The following is a 19828-nucleotide window of genomic DNA, read 5'->3' as shown; positions in this document are numbered from 1 at the left end:
TTTTCTCTTGAGGAGTGGGAGTCTATAAACTTGAAGTAGAAAACAGTTTTTCTTCAGCTTCCTACAAAGTATTCTCTATCTATTCCAACTGCTTTGTATACTTTTCTATCTTAGGCATTGAGGTATGGATGTGTGGAGTACTTTTGTTTTCTACTCTTATCTTGGAAATGATACCCCAAGGGTCATAATACCATAAAAATCAGGCTAAATTTCATCTCTTTAAGAAGTTTGTCTACTTCTTATCCTGTTGACCTTGTATTGCATATGAATGGCACCACCTGTGTCTTTATGTGAAACTGTGACTTCTTATTTTCCACCACAAAATGAATGTCATCAGAATTTAACATTTGTCTGATGTATTCTAGGGCAAAAATACTCATTGGGAGGTATTTAGGGAGTCTGTATGGTGCCAATTTGCATCCATAAACTCTGATTTTTGTGTAGTTTTGGTATAAATACCAATCTCCACCCTTCGCCTGATCTATTAGATGTAAAATTCTTTTGATATATTCATTAATTCTAGGTTGTATTGAGTTGTTTAGGATGTTCATTGTTGGGTGAACAAACTCTTCAATAAATTGTTTGTATGAGAATTCTTGTTTCTCCTTCGTGACCAATGTAGTCCAAAAAATCATGGGTTACCAATTTCCTTCATCATCTAACTTCTACATAGAAAAACCAAACCTGTCTACTTGATAATAAAGGAACATGTAGATTAAAATGTAAGTGTAATTAAACACCTTCTTTGTTGGAAATTTTAGAAACTGTTCATGAATTCTATCAACCAAGAATTGACTGAAATTGAATAAAATGGATGGTCTACTGTCTGTCAAAAATATGGAAAGGAAACTTAGAATGGGCTCATGTACCCACTGATCAGTATAATAACCCAAAATTTATGAAATTATGGACATATTTTGTTTAGCTTAATTAGGGAAGATAGAGGAAGGGTATGGAGGGTTCATCTCGGGTAATTGGGCATTTTTAGGCAAGAAGATCTCAAACATTTTGGATCTTGTAGCAAAATCAATCTTCTGATAAAGCTGAGTGAAGGCTTCTAAGGAGAAAGGGGCACTATTTTCCACAGGGGGAGACATCATCATCTGGTTTATGGAGTGGCCGGTAATTATAAACATGATGTCACCAGATGGGGCCATAATAGCTCTTTGGCCATGGACATAACAGGCTTGACATTTTGTGGTGAATTTAGGGGCTTGGAAGGTCATATGGAAGATATAATGAGGGAGATTGGACTCTCAGAGTCCAATTTCATCAGTTTTGTCTGCATGCTTGTCCTCTAGCCAATAGTATAGCTCTAAAAACTCACAGTCACATTGGGTTTCACTAATCCGATAATCCCTGTCAGTGAAAGTAATGTGATATAAAATATGGAGGGAGGGATCAACGGATTGACATGTTTATCCTGGGTTTTTCTCTTTGGAGGCGTGATTAGATAAGATAAAAGTAATATTAAGTGACAATATAGCTTACCAAGAAAAGTTTGAAGCAATGAGTTGTTAGGGAAGGAAGCAGAGGGCTGTCAATTCTGATCTAGTCTCGTTGCAACACTGCTTTGAAAATTATTACTTATCAAAACTGTGAATTAAAGAGAATGAGCAGTGAAAGAAAGAAAGGCGATGGTTCGAAAGATTTTAAACAACAATGGGAAGTTTTGTTGGAGGTGGCGTGGGACCATCAAGTTTGAACAGTTACCAAGAAGGCGAATTGAATGTCGAACGATTATTTTTTCCCGAAGAGAAATTAATTGGGAAACAACGAGGCGATGTTGTGGGAGATGAGTGGCGGAGGTGACGAAGTAGGGACATGGTAAGAGGATGAGGGGAAGGCGGGTTTGGAGGGAGTATAGGTTGGTAAGCAGTATCGGCTAGGATGGTTGTGAAATGATGAGAAGGTGACACATTATGATGGGCCCAATAGGGGAAAACTGCCTTTTCATACCCACCCCTCCTCCCGACAGTAAAGGTAGAATGGAGAGGAGGGACGAAAGAAAATGACGGTCATGGATCATGAGGGGCAGATGATCTTGATGCTATGACATCAGCATCCATTAACTTTATACGGAAAAATAACTTTGTCCAATGATCCTTTATTTCATGCTTTTGGACTTATGATAAAAGTAAGAAATAAAAAAACATGTAAAAATACTTTATCCCATCGTGCCATTTTTACAATGTTACTAAAATTAGGATAAAAGGAACATAGGCATATATTTATAAAACTAAATTATTTATACCTACCCTTTAACTAAACTAACATTTGGATTATTCTAAGGTTGTGCACTTAGAATAGCAAGCCTGCATTATTTTCTTTTATGAAAAAGGAAAAACTATATAAATCTTATCACTTATTTCTCCTATTGATTCATAATTAAACAGTTGAATCAATGTTATTTTCTACCTAGCTACTCATTTACCAAGATTAAACTGTTTGGCAAATATTTATTCTCCGCGCCAACCAAGTTTGGGAAAAGTTTGTTAACAAACGCACGCCCAAGAGTTTTTTCCTTTCGACTCATGTGGCTTTTCAGGGATAATGTCAATCTCATGGATGTCGAGAATCATCATCCACAATAGCTTTTCGAGGATAATGCTTATCCCATGAATGTCTGGATTCATTGTATCTCTTCCTCCTCCTCCATCTATAAAAGCTTATTATGGTGCATTTGACAAGCTAGTTTTGAGTAGAAGGAGAATGATACTGTCAGAAGTCTGAGAGATTGTTGTTGAGTCTTCTTTGCATTCATAGTCAAAGAGAGAGAGAGGCTTGTTCCTGATCCCGACAAGCTTTGCAAGACATGTGTAGCTGATCACCCAACCAAAGGAGGATTTGACGTCAGAACTTCGGTTGTATACTCCTTTGTTGATTATCAATAATAGATGACTATCATTATGGTTCCATTCTTGCTGTTCATTATAATGATGATTGAATTATATCTTTTCTGACCGATATATAATTGCATCTATTGGATTTTATGCTTGTATTCGTATTGTTCTTTGCATGTGCAGGTGTCCATTCACGAAGATCGTGAGGATCATGACCGGCCGAAGCAAAAGAACAGGAGTGTCAACTCTTCTACAACACTAGCGTCGGAATCCAAGTAGGTTCTCATAATCCACCTTTAATTTGCAATTAGGAACTTGCGTGATAGCATTGTTTGATTGTTGCTAGACCCATTTTGGGCTAGTAGGGATCGCCTCTGTCCGCAGAGGGGATTTACCTCTCCAACAATTTGATGACTCCACTGGGGAAGCTATTTTTTGTTTGATTCGTAAACTTTGGACGGAGCCTGAAGTACGGCCAGGTAGCCTTCGAAACGCTATTGCTCTGCATTAGCGAAGTAGATCAACGCCACTTCAGTGAATCTCCGGTTTGGTTTACGAACCGAACATCTTGGAGTTTGTCTTGCACTTTGGTTTTCTCTTGTTTTGATTGCTTAGATAGTTTTCTGGTTTGGATTCTTTGTTGTCTCTTGCAGCTTGGTCGGTCTGGATACTGTCGATCAGACCCTAGACTGCTTATTTTTTATTTTTAAGCCAGCAAACTTTATTAGCGTGATTTTTTATCTTACAGTCGCGTCAGTGGGCGCAGGTTGCACAAAAGCAACTCGCGCTAATCCCTTAATAGCGCGAGTTACAGACTGACAGTCACGCCAGGCCTGTGAACTTTGCCAGTTTGCTTGTTTGGAAGCCTTCTGAACTCGAATTTCTGTCTTTTCACATCTTTTTCAGCTACTGGAGTGTGTCAGAGCTCTGTTTGACTGGTTTTTGACCTTCATCCTTCGGGTGTTTGCCTCTTTCCATCGATCTCATATCCCAGCCCTAGATCATCTAGTGGCTTTGTACATCGAGCCTTCCGTGGGAGTTTTTGGTTCTTTGATTGTCCAGTCGACTTCTTGGCTGTTTTTTTTGCACTTGTTTAGTGGTTGTCAAAACTTTTTATTGTGTGCTTCGAGCAATCTACCTATTGTTCATTTGGATTTCGCTTGGCTTTGTTTGGGCTTAGATCACATAGCTCATTGAGTTCTTTGTGATTCTTCTTGGCTTGACAGATTGTCTTGGTGTTTCATACTTGATTCTATTTTCATTGAGTGAAATTTGTTTGTTTACTCTTTGTTATCATTTCTCAAAATTTGTTTAAGTGCATTATGCCATTAAAAAAAAAACAAACGATCTTTTTGCATTGCATTAGTTAATGGAAGTTAGCATTCTTCACTGTTATTAGCAACTAGTCACTTTAAAAAAATAAAAAAAAAGTTTCGTTTATTGCCATTAGCTGCATTAGAATATTTGTTGATTGTTTGATGATCATTTGTTTGTTTGAAAGATCTCAACTCTTCTGTAGTTAGCATTCATCGAATGGAATGATACATTTTGGCATATAGCTTGCATTTAGGAAATTGTGAGAGATCATATACGGTAGGACCTGAGAACTGAAACCTAATCAAAGATCAACTGTAAAATGAACTGAATGAATCTAAAAATGCATTGGAGCTTAACGCATACATTCTAGAGGTCTAGGTTAGAGACGTGTTCTGGCGTCGTTAAACCTAGTCACTGTTGTTTCACATTATGGTTGGGTGATTCCTCCTTTTGTGACTCGATAGTGGTCTAACACGGATTTGTGCTCCCACGTACCATCGAGTATATGTGGAGACCCCACTAGGTTATCATCCTTTATCCACAGGAAGCCGTGTCTGCCACCTTACAAGCCGTAATGCACTGAACACAGCATTCGGGAAGATTGACTGTCGTACGGGAAGTCCTTGGTTTTCATCTGATTGCCAAGGTGTATAAGCAGTTTTACGGATTGTTTGGTAAATCTTTTGCCTAGTTCTCCAGAGTAGACACTTTTGACCCTTTCCGGACTCCCTAAAAGAAAAGGTTCACCTCAGCATTTGTCACTTCGGGCTCACTAAACATTCGAAGGAGACTAGAGTCATCTTTTTGTCCTTTTCTCGACTCTTAAAACATGAAAAGGTCAAGTTCAGTTCCTTTGTCTTAAAATTTATTCGGTCGCGATTCACATTTACCCGGTTAGATCTTGTTTGCGTTAGCTTGAGTAGGCTTCTTTTTCGATGGCAACTTTTCCGGGGTTCACCAACCCAGGGATCCCCTCTGACGGAAACCCTGGTCATTTCGCTCCTTTTGGGAATGTTGGTGCTCCTTACATGGCAACGTTGTCCCTCCCAGGGTTAACTATTAGGTTGCCTGTTTGGTTGTTCTCAACCCTTCTGGTCCCTGCCGTCTCACCTACTAGTCAATCGGTCCCTCCACCTGAACAACATCATGTTGATTCTAAGGTGGACCTCTCCCCTTCTTCGCCTGTTTCTACGTCCTCATCTTCTACTTCGCCTGGTGAAAGTCTAGATTCAAATAACCAGGTGGCTAAGAAGAAGAAGAAGAAGACAAAGAAGAAGAAGTCTCCTAAGGGAGAGGCTAAAACTGCAGCTAGTCCCTCGAGTACACCTCCCATCGGGCCACCTTCTGCTCCTCCGCGGAAAGTCAAATTTCCTTGTAGATTATGCAAGGATGACCATCTTCTACGCGATTGTCCTGGCATTCCCAGGGTCTTAGAAGTATGGTCTCACAATCCGGCCCACCCCTCATCATCCTCTGGAGCTCACGGCGATGCTACCCTATCAGCTGGAAATGGTAAGGGAAAAGGGAAGATTCGAATCCCCTGTAGACTTTGTGAAGGCAATCATCCCCTTCACCTTTTTCCGCTCATGGATAAAGCCTCTGTTGTCTTGGAAAGTCTTACAACTCATTCACCCCAACATCCCGTTGGTTATCAACGTCTCTCTGCAACTGCAGATCATTCCCCTGTTGACAAAGAGATTGATTCAAATTCTTCTCGTGTCCAGGCCCCTCTTCCTGAACCTGGCTGTGCCAAGCCTGTTCCAGACCAACCATCAGTCGGAAAGAGTGTCGACTCGAGTTCACCATCCGTCAAAAACTCTGTTTCGGAAGAGCATCATTCCCATGTTCTTCTCGTCTCCTCAGATTCTCCTGAGTCCGGAAATGACTCTCCTATCCCAACTGCTCCCAAGAGTCCTACTTCGGTCCCTTTAGAGCAGGGGGGCAATCATACGATTCCCCCACCAAGTAGTTCAGTCGTTTCCTTCGACTGGAGTCGTTTGACTACCTCCCACCTTCCATCCCATGTGCCTTTCTCGGTCACGGTACATGCCTATAATAAGGCGATACCTGGCACTGTTTTGGATGAGGGTTCATCTGTTAGTCTTATGCCTGCCACTACTTGGAAATCTTTGGGTTCCCCACAGCTTGTGCCAGTCGCACCGAATCTGACGGCTTTTGACGGAGGAACTAGTCAACCATTAGGGATCCTTCCAAAGTTCCCTATTACTTAGGGAGGCAAAACTGTCTATATAGACGTATCGGTTACCCAAGGTGCTTTAGATTCCAGTCTTCTCCTTGGTCGTGACTATGTATATGCCATGGGGGCCCTGGTCTCTTCACTTTTCCATGTGGTTTGCTTTCCACACAATGGAAGAATCATGACTATAGATCAATTATCGTTCGTTCGTCCCCGGGTCCCTCCTGTGCAGTCGTCATCCCCTCCTGGTTTTCATCCACCAGTTGCATCTACCCCACCACAGATCAACTATGTGGCCAATTATCCTGTGCCTTTATCCAGTGATGCCGCCATCGTGCATAGTGTCCTGGGGGCATTGGGTCCTGACTTCCGAGATGTTACCCTTCCACTCAGAGTGGCACTCTTGGAAGCCCCGACTTCCTGTTCATTCTAATGAAGTTCAGGCGGAGCATAGTTTATTTTCCTATGTCAAGCTCCTTAAAAATGAAATTAGGTGGCGGAGCATAGTTCGTTTTCCTATGTCAAGCTCCTTAAAAAATAAAACTAGGTCTGGCGGAGCATACTTCGTTTTCCTATGTCAAGCTCCTTAAAAAATGAAACTAGGTCTGGCCGAGCATAGTTCCTGATCTTGTGTCAAGCTCATTAAAAAATGAAATAAGGGTTATGAGGATAGTTCTTTTCCTATGTCAACCTCATTAAAAAATGAAACATCTCCTCCTTTCCAAATCGAGTCTTTGATTAAGATCTCGTAAAATACAAGTCGAGTCTTTCATAGATCTCGAGAGTGAACCTTCATTCCATCCACTTTGTTGAATGCAATGAAGCTTGGGGGGCATGTACCTCGATTTGTGTTATTATGCTGGAGGCATGTGAACTGATAACAAGCATAGTTTTTCGTTTCAAGCTTGTGTAAACATGAAACTGAATCTAAGCAGAGTTCTCCATGGTTCAAGCTTGTGTAAAAATGAACCCATACCTGATTTACATCTCGTGATTGCCTTTTATCTGCTAAAGTCTGTTAGATGAGCCTTGGTTGTTTCATTCCATCGCCACCATCTCTTTGGCCGATCATATGCTTTCACTTCATTGTTTATCCTTTCCTGAGGAACCGCAGCGATGAGTGGTTTTATTAGCCAGCCTCTTGACCATTACATGTTTTGAGTAGTTCCACCATTGCCGAAACCAGTTGCTACCCTTTATACCACTCGTTCCTCTAGGACGAGTCTCCTTTAAGCTCTTTTCAGACTCGTAAAAGATGAAAAGATTGCCGAGTACTTTTCCCTTTTTGACTCGTTAAAGAGAATAAAAATGGAGATCTGCTTTCAGCTCTTTTCCGACCGTTTAAAGACAAAAAGATCGCCGAGCTACCCCTCTTGACTCGTTAAATGTAAATAAGAGGTGGTCGTCTTTAAACTCTTTTCCGACCATGTAAAAACGAAAAGATCGTCGGATCCTTGTCATTTCAGGTTCGTTAATGGTTACGAAGCGACGCGGCTTCGATCACTTTTTTACTTTTTCAGGTCGAAATCACTACTCATGAAAAGTACTCCTCAATTGTAATGGTCGGGGCGTTCTTTCGAGCATTGTTTCATACTTTTTCGGGCTCGAGAGACACAACTTTACGAAAAAGGACACCTTTGGAGTTTTCTTTTCCGCAGTCTTTTCAAACTCTCTAAACATGAAAAGACGCCAAGTTTTTCCTTTGTCAGACTCGTTAAAACTTGATGACATTGGAGTCCGTCAAGATGACGTTACAAGCATATGATATCCCCATCAAGCTTGTAAATAAAAATAATTGGGGTACTCGCTAGAAATGGTGGGGGAAAATGGAACCATAATTATTGTCATGTCGACAGTATGTCGCTCTTGAACATGGCACTTGTCTACTTTCGTGTCTGGGTGGGGATATCTCATCTCATTTTTCACTTGCCTCCGTGGATTTGGGTAATCCTGTTTGACCTCTCATCTGCTCATTGCCTCATCACCATGACCTCTGATCCATTGATGTCAAATACTGCCAATTCCACTGTCATGCCGCCGATATGTTCAAGAGAAGTTGACCTCTGCAGAATAACAACCTCCTTTTGATAGCTCACACAATTTTGATCCACCACAATATTCTTTCTCTGTCTTGTGTCGATGATGTGGGAAACACTATGGCCCACCTTCGATCAAGGTCACTTCCTGTCGACTTCAACTCATTATCCAGGAAGCTGATCTAGAGACTCCTTTCCGGTGCCTTGGAGCCTGCATGCCTCAATGGCAGGTTCTTCGTGTTCGACGTGAGGCTTTCATCATTGGCCTCCAATCGAATGATTCTACGGGTGTTTGATGCCATCTCACTGATTCGCACGACGTAGATTGTACCTATAGTACCTTGAGGGCCATTGTCATTATTGGTGGTACCTCTCACGTTTGTTAACAGTTTTCATTATTGACTGGTAATCAGACGATGTTCATGCATGTTCGACTTCAGCTCATGTATTCGCATGCTTGAACTTGTACTTTTGTTAGGGTCGAGATGGAGCGCAAGACCCTGGTTTTTGTCTGTTGGAATCCAGGCTGTGATTTTGTGGATTCTTGTTACATGACTCATTCACTGGATGGCTGCGACCATACCTGAGTCTATTCATCGATCCTAACCAGATGGTTACGCCCATACCATGGATCTAGATTATTATGTACTTTGTTATGGATGGTTGTGACCATACCACATATATCATGTACTTGAGCTATCAGTTGTATCTCTCTATGCAGATTCTCCGGCGGCAGCTGCATGTGTTCTTGTAAAGCATTTCACCCCTCTCTCTCTCTCAGGCCTCATGCTTTAGGGGGCATCTGTTACACAGTAATTTGTCACCATTGGTCACCATCCCTATTACCCCTTTCCCGCACTTTGGAGGACTCATTCCGGGACTTGTGAGCAGTGACATAACTTTAAAACACTTGCATTATGTTCCCCTAAGTATGGAATTCATATGCCTTGAAGACATCTCCTGCAAAATATCCTTAAAAAGTCCCCTTTTTCCATTAGCGCAGATCCACAGTGTATCACCCGCGGCAATGAAGGAAATTCTCCAAACAGGGCGCGCTCATTGGCGCTCTATCTCAGAGTCTTACCCACGCCAAACAAGTTTGGAAAAGTTTGTTAACAATGCACGCCCAAGAGTTTTTTCCTTTCGACTCATGTGGCTTTTCAGGGATAATGTCAATCTCATGGATGTCGAGAATCATCATCCACAAGAGCTTTTCGAGGATAATGCTTATCCCATGAATGTCTGGATTCATTGTATCTCTTCCTCCTCCTCCATCTATAAAAGCTTGTTCTGGTGCATTTGACAAGCTAGTTTTGAGTAGAGGGAGAATGATACTGTCAGAAGTCTGAGAGATTGTTGTTGAGTCTTCTTTGAATTCATAGTCAAAGAGAGAGAGAGGCTTGTTCCTGATCCCGACAAGCTTTGCAAGGCATGTGTAGCTGATCACCCAGCCAAAGGAGGATTTGACGTTAGAACTTCGGTTGTATACTCCTTTGTTGATTATCAATAATAGATGACTATCATTATGGTTCCATTCTTGCTGTTCATTATAATGATGATTGAATTATATCTTTTCTGACCGATATATAATTGCATCTATTGGATTTTATGCTTGTATTCGTATCATTCTTTGCATGTGCAGGTGTCCATTCACGAAGATCGTGAGGATCATGACCAACCGAAGCAAAGGAACGGGAGTGTTACACAGTAATTTATCACCATCCCTGTTACTCCTCTTATCGTACCTTGGAGGACTCATTCCGGGAGTTATAAGAAGTGACAAAGTCTAAAAACACTTGCATTATGTTCCCCTGAGTATGTACTTCATGTTCCCAGAAGACACCTCCTACAGATCATCCCTGAAAAGTGCTCTTTTTCCATTGGCGCAAGTCCACAGTATCCTACCCGCGCCAATGATGGAGATCCTCAAAAGAGGGCGCGACCATTGGCGCTCTGTCTTAGAGCAACAGTCGCGCCAACCAAATTTAGTCATGCTTTTTGCCTTAACGCACGTCCAACTGTTGTTTCCTTCATTACATGGAGCTTTTCTGAAGATAAAAAATCAGTCTTTTGTCGAGCTTTATCCTATATCCATCTTTAATGGCTTTCAAGGATAATGCTAATCCACAAAAGGTGTCCCGGTTCATCGTATCCTCCTCCCTTCTTCATCTATATAAGCTTGTCATTATGCATTGGACAAGCTAGTGCTAGTGATTTAGTGATTGAGTGATAGTAGTGATAATCGTTAGTCATGGAGTGTTAGATGTTGAGTTCTTGAGTTCTTGGAGGGATGCTAGTGAGTGCTAGAGAGGTTATGCTGCCGGAGAGGAGATGCATTGCAAGACACATATAGTTACTCGCCCAGCCAGGAGAAGGGTCGACGTCAGAACAATGGTTGTAACTTTTCCTGTTTATTATTAATTGATGAGCGACTGTTATTATAGTTCCAATCTCATTGTCTATTATGGTGATGTGTTGATTTATTTCCTTTCTGACTGAAATATAGTTGTGCCTTGGTAGTTTTTATGTTGTTATCTGTCTCTTCCTTTGCATGTGCAGGTGTTCGTTTATGATCTGTTGGAGCGAGGGAGAGGGGATATCAACTCTGCTTCAGTCATAGCGTTGGACTCCAGGTTGGTCTTCTTGATTCACCTTTGATGCATAACTAGGAACTTGCATAGCAGCGTGGTTTGATTGTGGCTAGTTCTGTTATACGCTAGTGGGATCGCCTCTGTCCGCAGAGGGGATTTACCTGTCCAACAATTTGGCGACTCCACTGGGGAGAAGCTAGTTGATTTTTGTCTTGCATGTTAATTTTCTTCTGCTTGCTTGAGTGAATGAGCTTCTTGAGTCAGTTTTGAGTTTATTCTTTACTGTTTGACCCATCTGAGCACTGTCAACCCGACCTGAGGTCGTATCATTTATTTTTTTTAATTGGCAAGCTTAATTGGCGCGGTTATTCCTCTGACAGTCGCGCCAGTTGGCGCATGTTTCTCAAAAGCAACTCGCGCCAATCCTGTGGTAGCGCAAGTTGCAGGCTGACAGTCGCGCCAGCTCTGTAAATTTTGCCTGTGTGTGGGTGGAAATCTCTTTCAGTCTCTTTTTATATCTCTTTTAGCCTCTGGAACTGTGTTGAACCTCTGCTTGACTGGTCTTAGCCTGTATCCCTCAGTTGTTTGCTCATTTCTATTGATTTTCGTCTCAGCCCTAGGATATCTAGTGACTTTGCATGTCTAGCCTTCTGTGGGAAGTTTCGATCTCTTGATTATCCAGTCAGCTTGTTGGTTGTGTTCTGCACCTATCCAGTGCTTTGTTAAAGCTTGATCTTCTATACTCTGAATACTTCACTTCTAGCCTCTTTGGAGTTCACTAGTCTTTGTGTTTTTCCGTGCTTGCATGGTTCATTTTGGTGTTCCAGAATTGGTTCTATTTCATTGACTGAACTTGGATTGTGCATATCTCTTAGAATTTGTTTGCATGCATCATGCTATCTTAAAGGAAAGAAAAACAAAAAATCTCTTGCATCATAGTAGTTAGCTTTTATTGTTATTTGTTGCTATTAAAAAGAAAAAGACAAAATTTCGTTTCTTGTTATTAGCTGCATTAGGATCTTTGTTGTTTGTTGAAGTGATCATTTCGTTTGTGAAAAAGATCTCAACCCTCCTGTAGATAGGATTCATTGAATCAAATGATTTAATTTTGGCATATAGTTTGCATGTAAGAAGTTTTTGAGATATCACATACGGTAGGACCAAAAGCTGAAACATAATCAAAGATAAACTTTAAAATGAACTCAATGAACATAACAACGCATTGGAACATAACGAAAACACTCTAGAGGTCTAGGTTAGAGACGTGTTCCGGCGTCTTTAAACCTGGTAGTTTATCGTCGAGTGGTTGGGTGATTCCTCCACAGTGAAACGATAGGTGCCAATACGGACTGTGCTCCCACGTACCATCGAGTATATATTGGGAGACCCCTATAGGAACAAAGCCTTTATCCATAGGAAGCCGTGTCAGCCACCCTACGATTTGCAATGCAGTGAACACAGCATTCACGAAGATCGACCACCCGTACCCTAAAAAGTATTCTGTGGTTTTGCGAAAAGTTTGGCACACCCTCTACCTAGAATTCCAGAGCAGTCACTTTTGATCCTTTTCGGACTTCCTAAACGAAAAGGTGCCTATGAGCGTCTTGTCACTTCGTGCTCATTAAATATTCGAAGGAGACTAGAGTCATCTTTTATCCTTTTCTCGACTCTTAAAAAATGAAAAGGTTAAGTTCAGTGTCTTAAAATTTATTGGCCACGATAACATTACCCAATTAGATTTTTTTTGCGTTAGCTTGAGTAGGGTTATTTCTCGTTCAATGGCAGCCTTTCCAGCGCCCACCGGCCAAGGTATTCCTCCTGATGGGAACCCTCGCCCATTTCCTTCTGTTGGAAATGTCGGTGTTCAGTATATCGCAACATTGTCTTTGCCTGGGTTGACCATTGGTTTACCCGTATGGTTGTTTTCAAACTCGGTGGTCTCAAGTGTGATGACTCCTGTCCCGCCACCACCTCCTCCACCCGAACAACACCATGTTGATTCTAAGGTGGACCCCTTCCCTTCTTCGCCTATTTCTGCGTCCTCATCTTCTACTTCGCCTAGTGAAACCTTGGATTTCACTAACCAGGTGGCTAAGAAGAAGAAGAAGAAGACCAAAAAGAAGAAGTCTCCTAAGGGAAAGGTCGTATCTACCACGAAACTATCAGAAGTGGAACCACCTTCTGCTACTCCGCGGAAGCTTCGGTCTCCTTGTCGATTATGCAAACGGGACCATTTTCTTTCTGATTGTCCTGGCATTCCCAGGATCCTAGATATGTGGTCCCGTGACCCGACTCGCCCCTTGCTGTCGCAAATCGACGATACCTTACTAGTTGGTAACAGAAAAGGGAAGGTTCGTTTCCCTTGTCGACTTTGTGAAGGTAATCATCTCCTTCGCCTTTGTCCACTTATGGATGAATCTTCCCGTCTTTTGGCAAGTCTGTCGGATCCCTTACCCCAACTACCCGCTGGATATCAGCGTCTTTTTACAACTGCAGAGCATCTCTCCACTAACCAAGTGATCAAACATGATTCCTCTTTGGTCCAACTTTCTCTTCCTGAACCTACCTATGCTCCGCCTGCTCTAGACCAGTCGCTGGTCGGAACGAGTGTCGATTTATATTCATCATCTACGCACCACTCGATCATCAAAGATGAACCACCTGAGTCCAAACCAAACGAAAGTCCACAGTTCCAGCTTACAAGTGACCTGGTTTTGCCTACAGAAGTTCCATCCTTAGATGCTCTTACACCTGAATCCAAACCAAACAAAATTCAAAAGGTCCGACTTACAAGTGATCCGGTTTTGCTTTCACAACTTCCAGCCCTAGATGATCCTACATCTGAATCCAAACCAGACAACAGTCAAACGGTCCGGATTACAAGTGACCAGGTTTCGCCTTCAGAAGTTACCTCCTCAGATGATGTTATCACTGCCAAGAATGAAGAACCCACCGTCCAAATTCTATTCATTGACATATACGTTAATGATCAAGTGAGCGTCCCTCTCATTCCTTCACACCAGGAAGAAAGTCCATTAGAATCATATCCGGCTGTCTATCCAGTCCCACCTCCAAGCAACCTAGTTGTTTCCTTTAATTGGGATCAACTAGTCAATCCTCGGTTACCAGCCTCCATACCATTTCGAATTATAGCCCAAGTCTATCGCATGGTTATGGCTGGTACAATTATTGATGAGGGATCTCCTGTGAGTATCCTTTCTTCAACAGCTTGGGAAGCACTTGGTTCCCCACTGCTTCTGCCTGAGATGAGAAACCTTATAGGTTTCCATCGAGAAATCACTCGACCTTTAGGAATTCTTCCCAATGTACCTATCACGTTAGAAGGGAAGACTATCCAAATGGGTCTCATGGTAGTCCAAGGTCCGTTAGATTACAATTTACTCCTTGGATGAGACTATATTTATCGCATACGTGCTATTGTGTCCTCACTCTTCAGAGTGATGTGTTTTCCGCATGAAGGAAGAACGATCAAAGTCGTAGACCAACTTTCATTCCCCGGTTCACACTTCACATATAGTCACTACCATTCCTTAATGGCCTTATTTCCACAGGAAATGCCCCAACACCCACCCCGTCATTCTGATGATGACAACTCACCCGGGCGCGTAACTGAAACCCGGGGGGCATGCATCGTCCTTCAAAATCAAGTCTTTCCAAGTAAACCTTCATTCCATCGACTCCGTGAATGCCATAAAGCTTGGGGGGCATGTACCTCAATTTGTATAATCATGCTGGGGGCATGCAACAAATTTTATTTTTTTTTACAAGCAAAGTTCTCCATGGTTCAAGCTTGTGTAAAAATGAACCCATTTACATCCTGTGATTGCCTTTTATCTGCTAAATCCTGCTAGATGAGCCTTGGTTGTTTCATTCTATCACCACCATCCTTTTGGCCGATCATATGCTTTCACTTGGTTGTTTCTCCTTTCCTGAGGAACCGCAACGATGAGTGGTTTTATTAGCCAGCCTCTTAACCTTTACATGTTTCAAGTGAGTTCCACCATTACCGGAACCAGTTGCTATCCTTTATACCACTCGTTCCTTCAGGACGAGTCGCCTTTACACTCTTTTCTGACTCGTAAAATATGAAAAGATTGCCGAGTATTTTTCCCTTTTTGACTCGTTAAAGAAAATAAAAATGGAGGTCCGCTTTCAGCTCTTTTCTGACCATTTAAAGAGGAAAAGATTGTCGAGTCACTCCTCTTGACTCGTTAAATGGTAATAAGGGGCGGTCATTTTAAGTTCTTTTTGTCGACCGTTAAAACATAAAAATATTACCGGGTTTTTTTTCGTTTCAAACTCGTTAATGGTTACGAAATGACGTGGTTTTGACCGCTTTTTTACTTTTTCAGGTCGAAATCACTAATTATGAAAAGTACTCCTCGATTGTAATGATCGGGCGGTTCTTTCGGGTATTATTTTATACTTTTTCGGGCTCGAGGGACACAACTTTACGAAAAAGGACATCCCTGAAGTTTCCTTTTCTGCTGTATTTTCAAACTCTCTAAACATGAAAAGACGCCGAGTTCTTCCTTTGTCAGACTCGTTAAAACTTAATGACATCGGATTTTGTCACAACACGAGCATATGCTATCCCCATCAAGCTTGTTAAAAATAACTGGGGTACTCGCCAGAAATGGCGGGGGGGGAAAAGAAAAATTTTGAACCATAATTATTACCGTAACGGCAGTATGTCGCTCTTGAACATGGCATTTTTTGCTTTCGTGTCCGGGGTGGGGATATTTCATCTCATATCTTTCACTTGCTTCCATGGACTTGGGTACCCTATTTGACCTCTCATCCACTCATTGCCTCGTCATCATGACCTTTGATACATTGATGTCAAATACTGCCAATTCCGTTAATGTGCCGCCGATATGTTCAAGAGAAGTTGACCTCTGCAAAGCAACCTCCCTCTGATAGTTCGCACAATCTTGATTTACAACATTATCTCTCTGTCTCGTGTCGATGATGTGGGAAACATTATGGCCCACCTTCGATCAAGGTCACTCCCTGTCGACTTCAACTCATTATCCAGGGATTTGATCTAGAGACTCCTTTCCGGTGCCTTGGAGCCTGCATGCCTCAATGGCAGGTTCTTCGTGTTCGACGTGAGGTTTTCATCATTGGCCTCCGATCAAATGATTCTACGGGTGTTCGACTTTAGATCATTGATTCACACGCCGTAGATTGTACCTGTAGTACCTTGAGGGCCATTGTCATTATTGGTGGTACCTCTCGCGTCTGTTAACAGTTTCCACTATTGACTGGTAATCAGACGATGTTCATGCATGTTCGACTTCAGCTCATATATTCACATGCTTGAACTTGTACTGTTGTTCGAGTCGAGATGGAGCGCAAGACCCTGGATTGTGTCTGTTGTAATCCAGGTGTGATTCTTGATACTTGACTCATTCACTGGATGGCTGCGACCATACCTGAGTCAATCCATTGATCCTAACCAGATGGCTGTGTCCATACTATGGATCCAGATTATTTATGTACTCTCTTATGGATGGCTGCGACCATACCATGTACATCATGTAATTGAACTATCAGTCATGTCTCTTAATACAGATCCTCGGCGGCAGTAACTATATGTGCTCTTGTGTGTTCTTATGTGTAAAGCATTTCACCCCTCTCCACCTCTCGGACTTCATGCTTTAGGGGGCATCTGTTACACAGTAATTTGTCACCATCCCTGTTACTCCTCTTGTCGTACCTTGGAGGACTCATTCCGGGAGTTATAAGAAGTGACAAAGTCTAAAAACACTTGCATTATGTTCCCCTGAGTATGTACTTCATGTTCCCAGAAGACACCTCCTACAGATCATCCCTGAAAAGTGCTCTTTTTCCATTGGCGCAAGTCCACAGTATCCTACCCGCGCCAATGATGGAGATCCTCAAAAGAGGGCGCGACCATTGGTGCTCTGTCTTAGAGCAACAGTCGCGCCAACCAAATTTAGTCGTGCTTTTTGCCTTAACGCACGTCCGACTGTTGTTTCCTTCATTACATGGAGCTTTTCTGAAGATAAAAAATCAGTCTTTTGTCGAGCTTTATCCTATATCCATCTTTAATGGCTTTCGAGGATAATGCTAATCCACAAAAGGTGTCCCGGTTCATTGTATCCTCCTCCCTTCTTCATCTATATAAGCTTGTCATTATGCATTGGACAAGCTAGTGCTAGTGATTTAGTGATTGAGTGATAGTAGTGATAATCGTTAGTCATGGAGTGTTAGATGTTGAGTTCTTGAGTTCTTGGAGGAATGCTAGTGAGTGCTAGAGAGGTTATGCTGCCGGAGAGGAGATGCATTGCAAGACACATATAGTTACTCGCCCAGCCAGGAGAAGGGTCGACGTCAGAACAATGGTTGTAACTTTTCCTGTTTATTATTAATTGATGAGCGACTGTTATTATAGTTCCAATCTCATTGTCTATTATGGTGATGTGTTGATTTATTTCCTTTCTGACTGAAATATAGTTGTGCCTTGGTAGTTTTTATGTTGGTATCTGTCTCTTCCTTTGCATGTGCATGTGTTCGTTTATGATCTGTTGGAGCGAGGGAGCGGGGATATCAACTCTGCTTCAGTCATAGCGTTGGACTCCAGGTTGGTCTTCTTGATTCACCTTTGATGCATAACTAGGAACTTGCGTAGCAGCGTGGTTTGATTGTGGCTAGATCTGTTATAGGCTAGTGGGATCACCTCTGTCCGCAGAGGGGATTTACCTGTCCAACAGGGAGTGTCAACTCTTCTACAACACTAGCATCGGAATCCAAGTAGGTTCTCATAATCCACCTTTAATTTGCAATTAGGAACTTGCGTGATAGCATTGTTTGATTGTTGCTAGACCCATTTTGGGCTAGTAGGGATCGCCTCTATCCGCAGAGGGGATTTACCTCTCCAGCAATTCCTTTAATATTTCCTCGAATATATGCCTTCTTACTGAAGTCAAATAGAGAAACATACATGATTATTTTATAAAGTGTCTCGGAATATTAATTTTAAAATCCAAAAATAATTTACCTTGATTTAATTAGAATTGGTTTTCCCATTTATTTTATTTAATGGAAAACCATGTTTAATACATCTTTATGAGGAAACATAAAGAAACGCTAAACCAATTGATTGGAATGTAAAGTGGTCATCGAAAAGAGCAGTTTGAGACTAATATATTAGACACAACATATTCTTTATCGATTAATATATAAGAAACTATCTGATATAAAATTAAAGTTAACTTCGAATGAGGAATAAATAAATTATTTGATACATGAAATATTTTCTCTTGTTTTCGTCCATATTGTAAAAAAGAAAATCTCATTTATTTACACACCCAATGATCTTACCATTTTCACAAAAGTGACAACCTTCTTCTAGCATGTACTACTATGATTAAAATTTATATTTATTTTAGTAAAATAATATTTTTATTGCACATTTAATCTATCAAAATCTTTTCATTTTGAAGTTTTGGAATCAACGAGGTTGGGTACTGATTCATGAATCAATTTGATAAAAATCACTATAACATATAGCATAATAAAGTACTCTCTCTCGATCAACATGATTCGAATTAGATCCTAAACACTCTCTAAGTTTTCATAAACTCTTTCAAATTATGCCGAAAAGATTCAAGTCTTAGAAAGATCAAGCTATCAGAAGGAATCCTTGCGACAGTTGCAATTTGTGATGAGCACGGAGCAACGAGGACCCTCAATCGAGCGCGTAGAACGTTGGCCCATGGTAACGCGCACTGGTGCAAATTGGCAAAACCAGAGGCTAATTCAAGAAACGGGGGTAGTTTTTGATACACGATTAGTGCAATCGCATGCCATCCCCCTCAGTGAAGGAAAGCCTCGAAGTGCCCGGACCCGAAATGACTATGAAATGTGGAAAAGTATTTAATTCAGTTTTTTGGATTCCATAAAACCGATAGGATATCGGAAGGCCTCGAGGTAGTAAGAAGTTTCAACCAAGTCCTTCCCGATGCCACACATTGAGTGACACACATTTGGCGGAAGAGAGAGAAAATTGCTCACATCATACGGGTAAACGTCATGCTACTTACCCGCCCGATATGAACAACAACCATAGGATCTGGGGGGGCTAGATCAACGGCGGAGGTGCGTCTCGATAAATGACCAGATTTGACCAGGTTATAAAGCAAGATTACATGGGATTTGATGTCCGACGTGGATGATGAGTTCGCAGAAGATTCGTGTTTTTCTGGCAATCTTGGAGCAAACAGAAATAATGACCATTCAAATGTGTCCAATGAACCTGACACACTCACCCGTTGCAGAATAAGTGGCCACCTCCCTGTGAAGTGTTACATAGTGATGATGACGCAGAACCGGGGAATTCAAAAGGACAGAGGTAGGAGAAATAGAACGATGGGAGGCGGAAACGAACCATCAGAAAGCAGATTGGCTTTAAAGCCACAAATTGGTAGAAGCAGAGGGAAGCAGCTAGCGTAAGGAAATTAAGAGCAGAGAACAGAGAAAGTAATTCGAGCTGACCCGCAAAGAAAAGGTAGCATCGAGATAGAGCCAGAGAGAGTCAAATAGTTTGTGCACTCCAGAGAAGGCTTGAGAGGTTCAAGCGAACTCCTTTGTATATGTCTGTCATAAATGAATCTCAGATTGGGCTCATACTATTGTGACTAGTAGAGGTCAAGTTTCAGTAAGGAGAGTCTGTGTACTCTAATCCTACTGATCCATATCTTTCGAGTGAGTCTCAATTTGAGCTCATTGTTGTAAAAACTCTGCTTTGAAAACATAATAGAGAGGCCACCACTGAAGACTAGACTCATGTTACTT

This window comes from Pinus tabuliformis, chromosome X (assembly GCF_031772625.1).
Source record: "Pinus tabuliformis cultivar Carrire ecotype Pingquan chromosome X, CPIR1, whole genome shotgun sequence".
Taxonomy (NCBI): domain Eukaryota; kingdom Viridiplantae; phylum Streptophyta; class Pinopsida; order Pinales; family Pinaceae; genus Pinus; species Pinus tabuliformis.
This window is presented reverse-complemented; position numbering follows the sequence as displayed.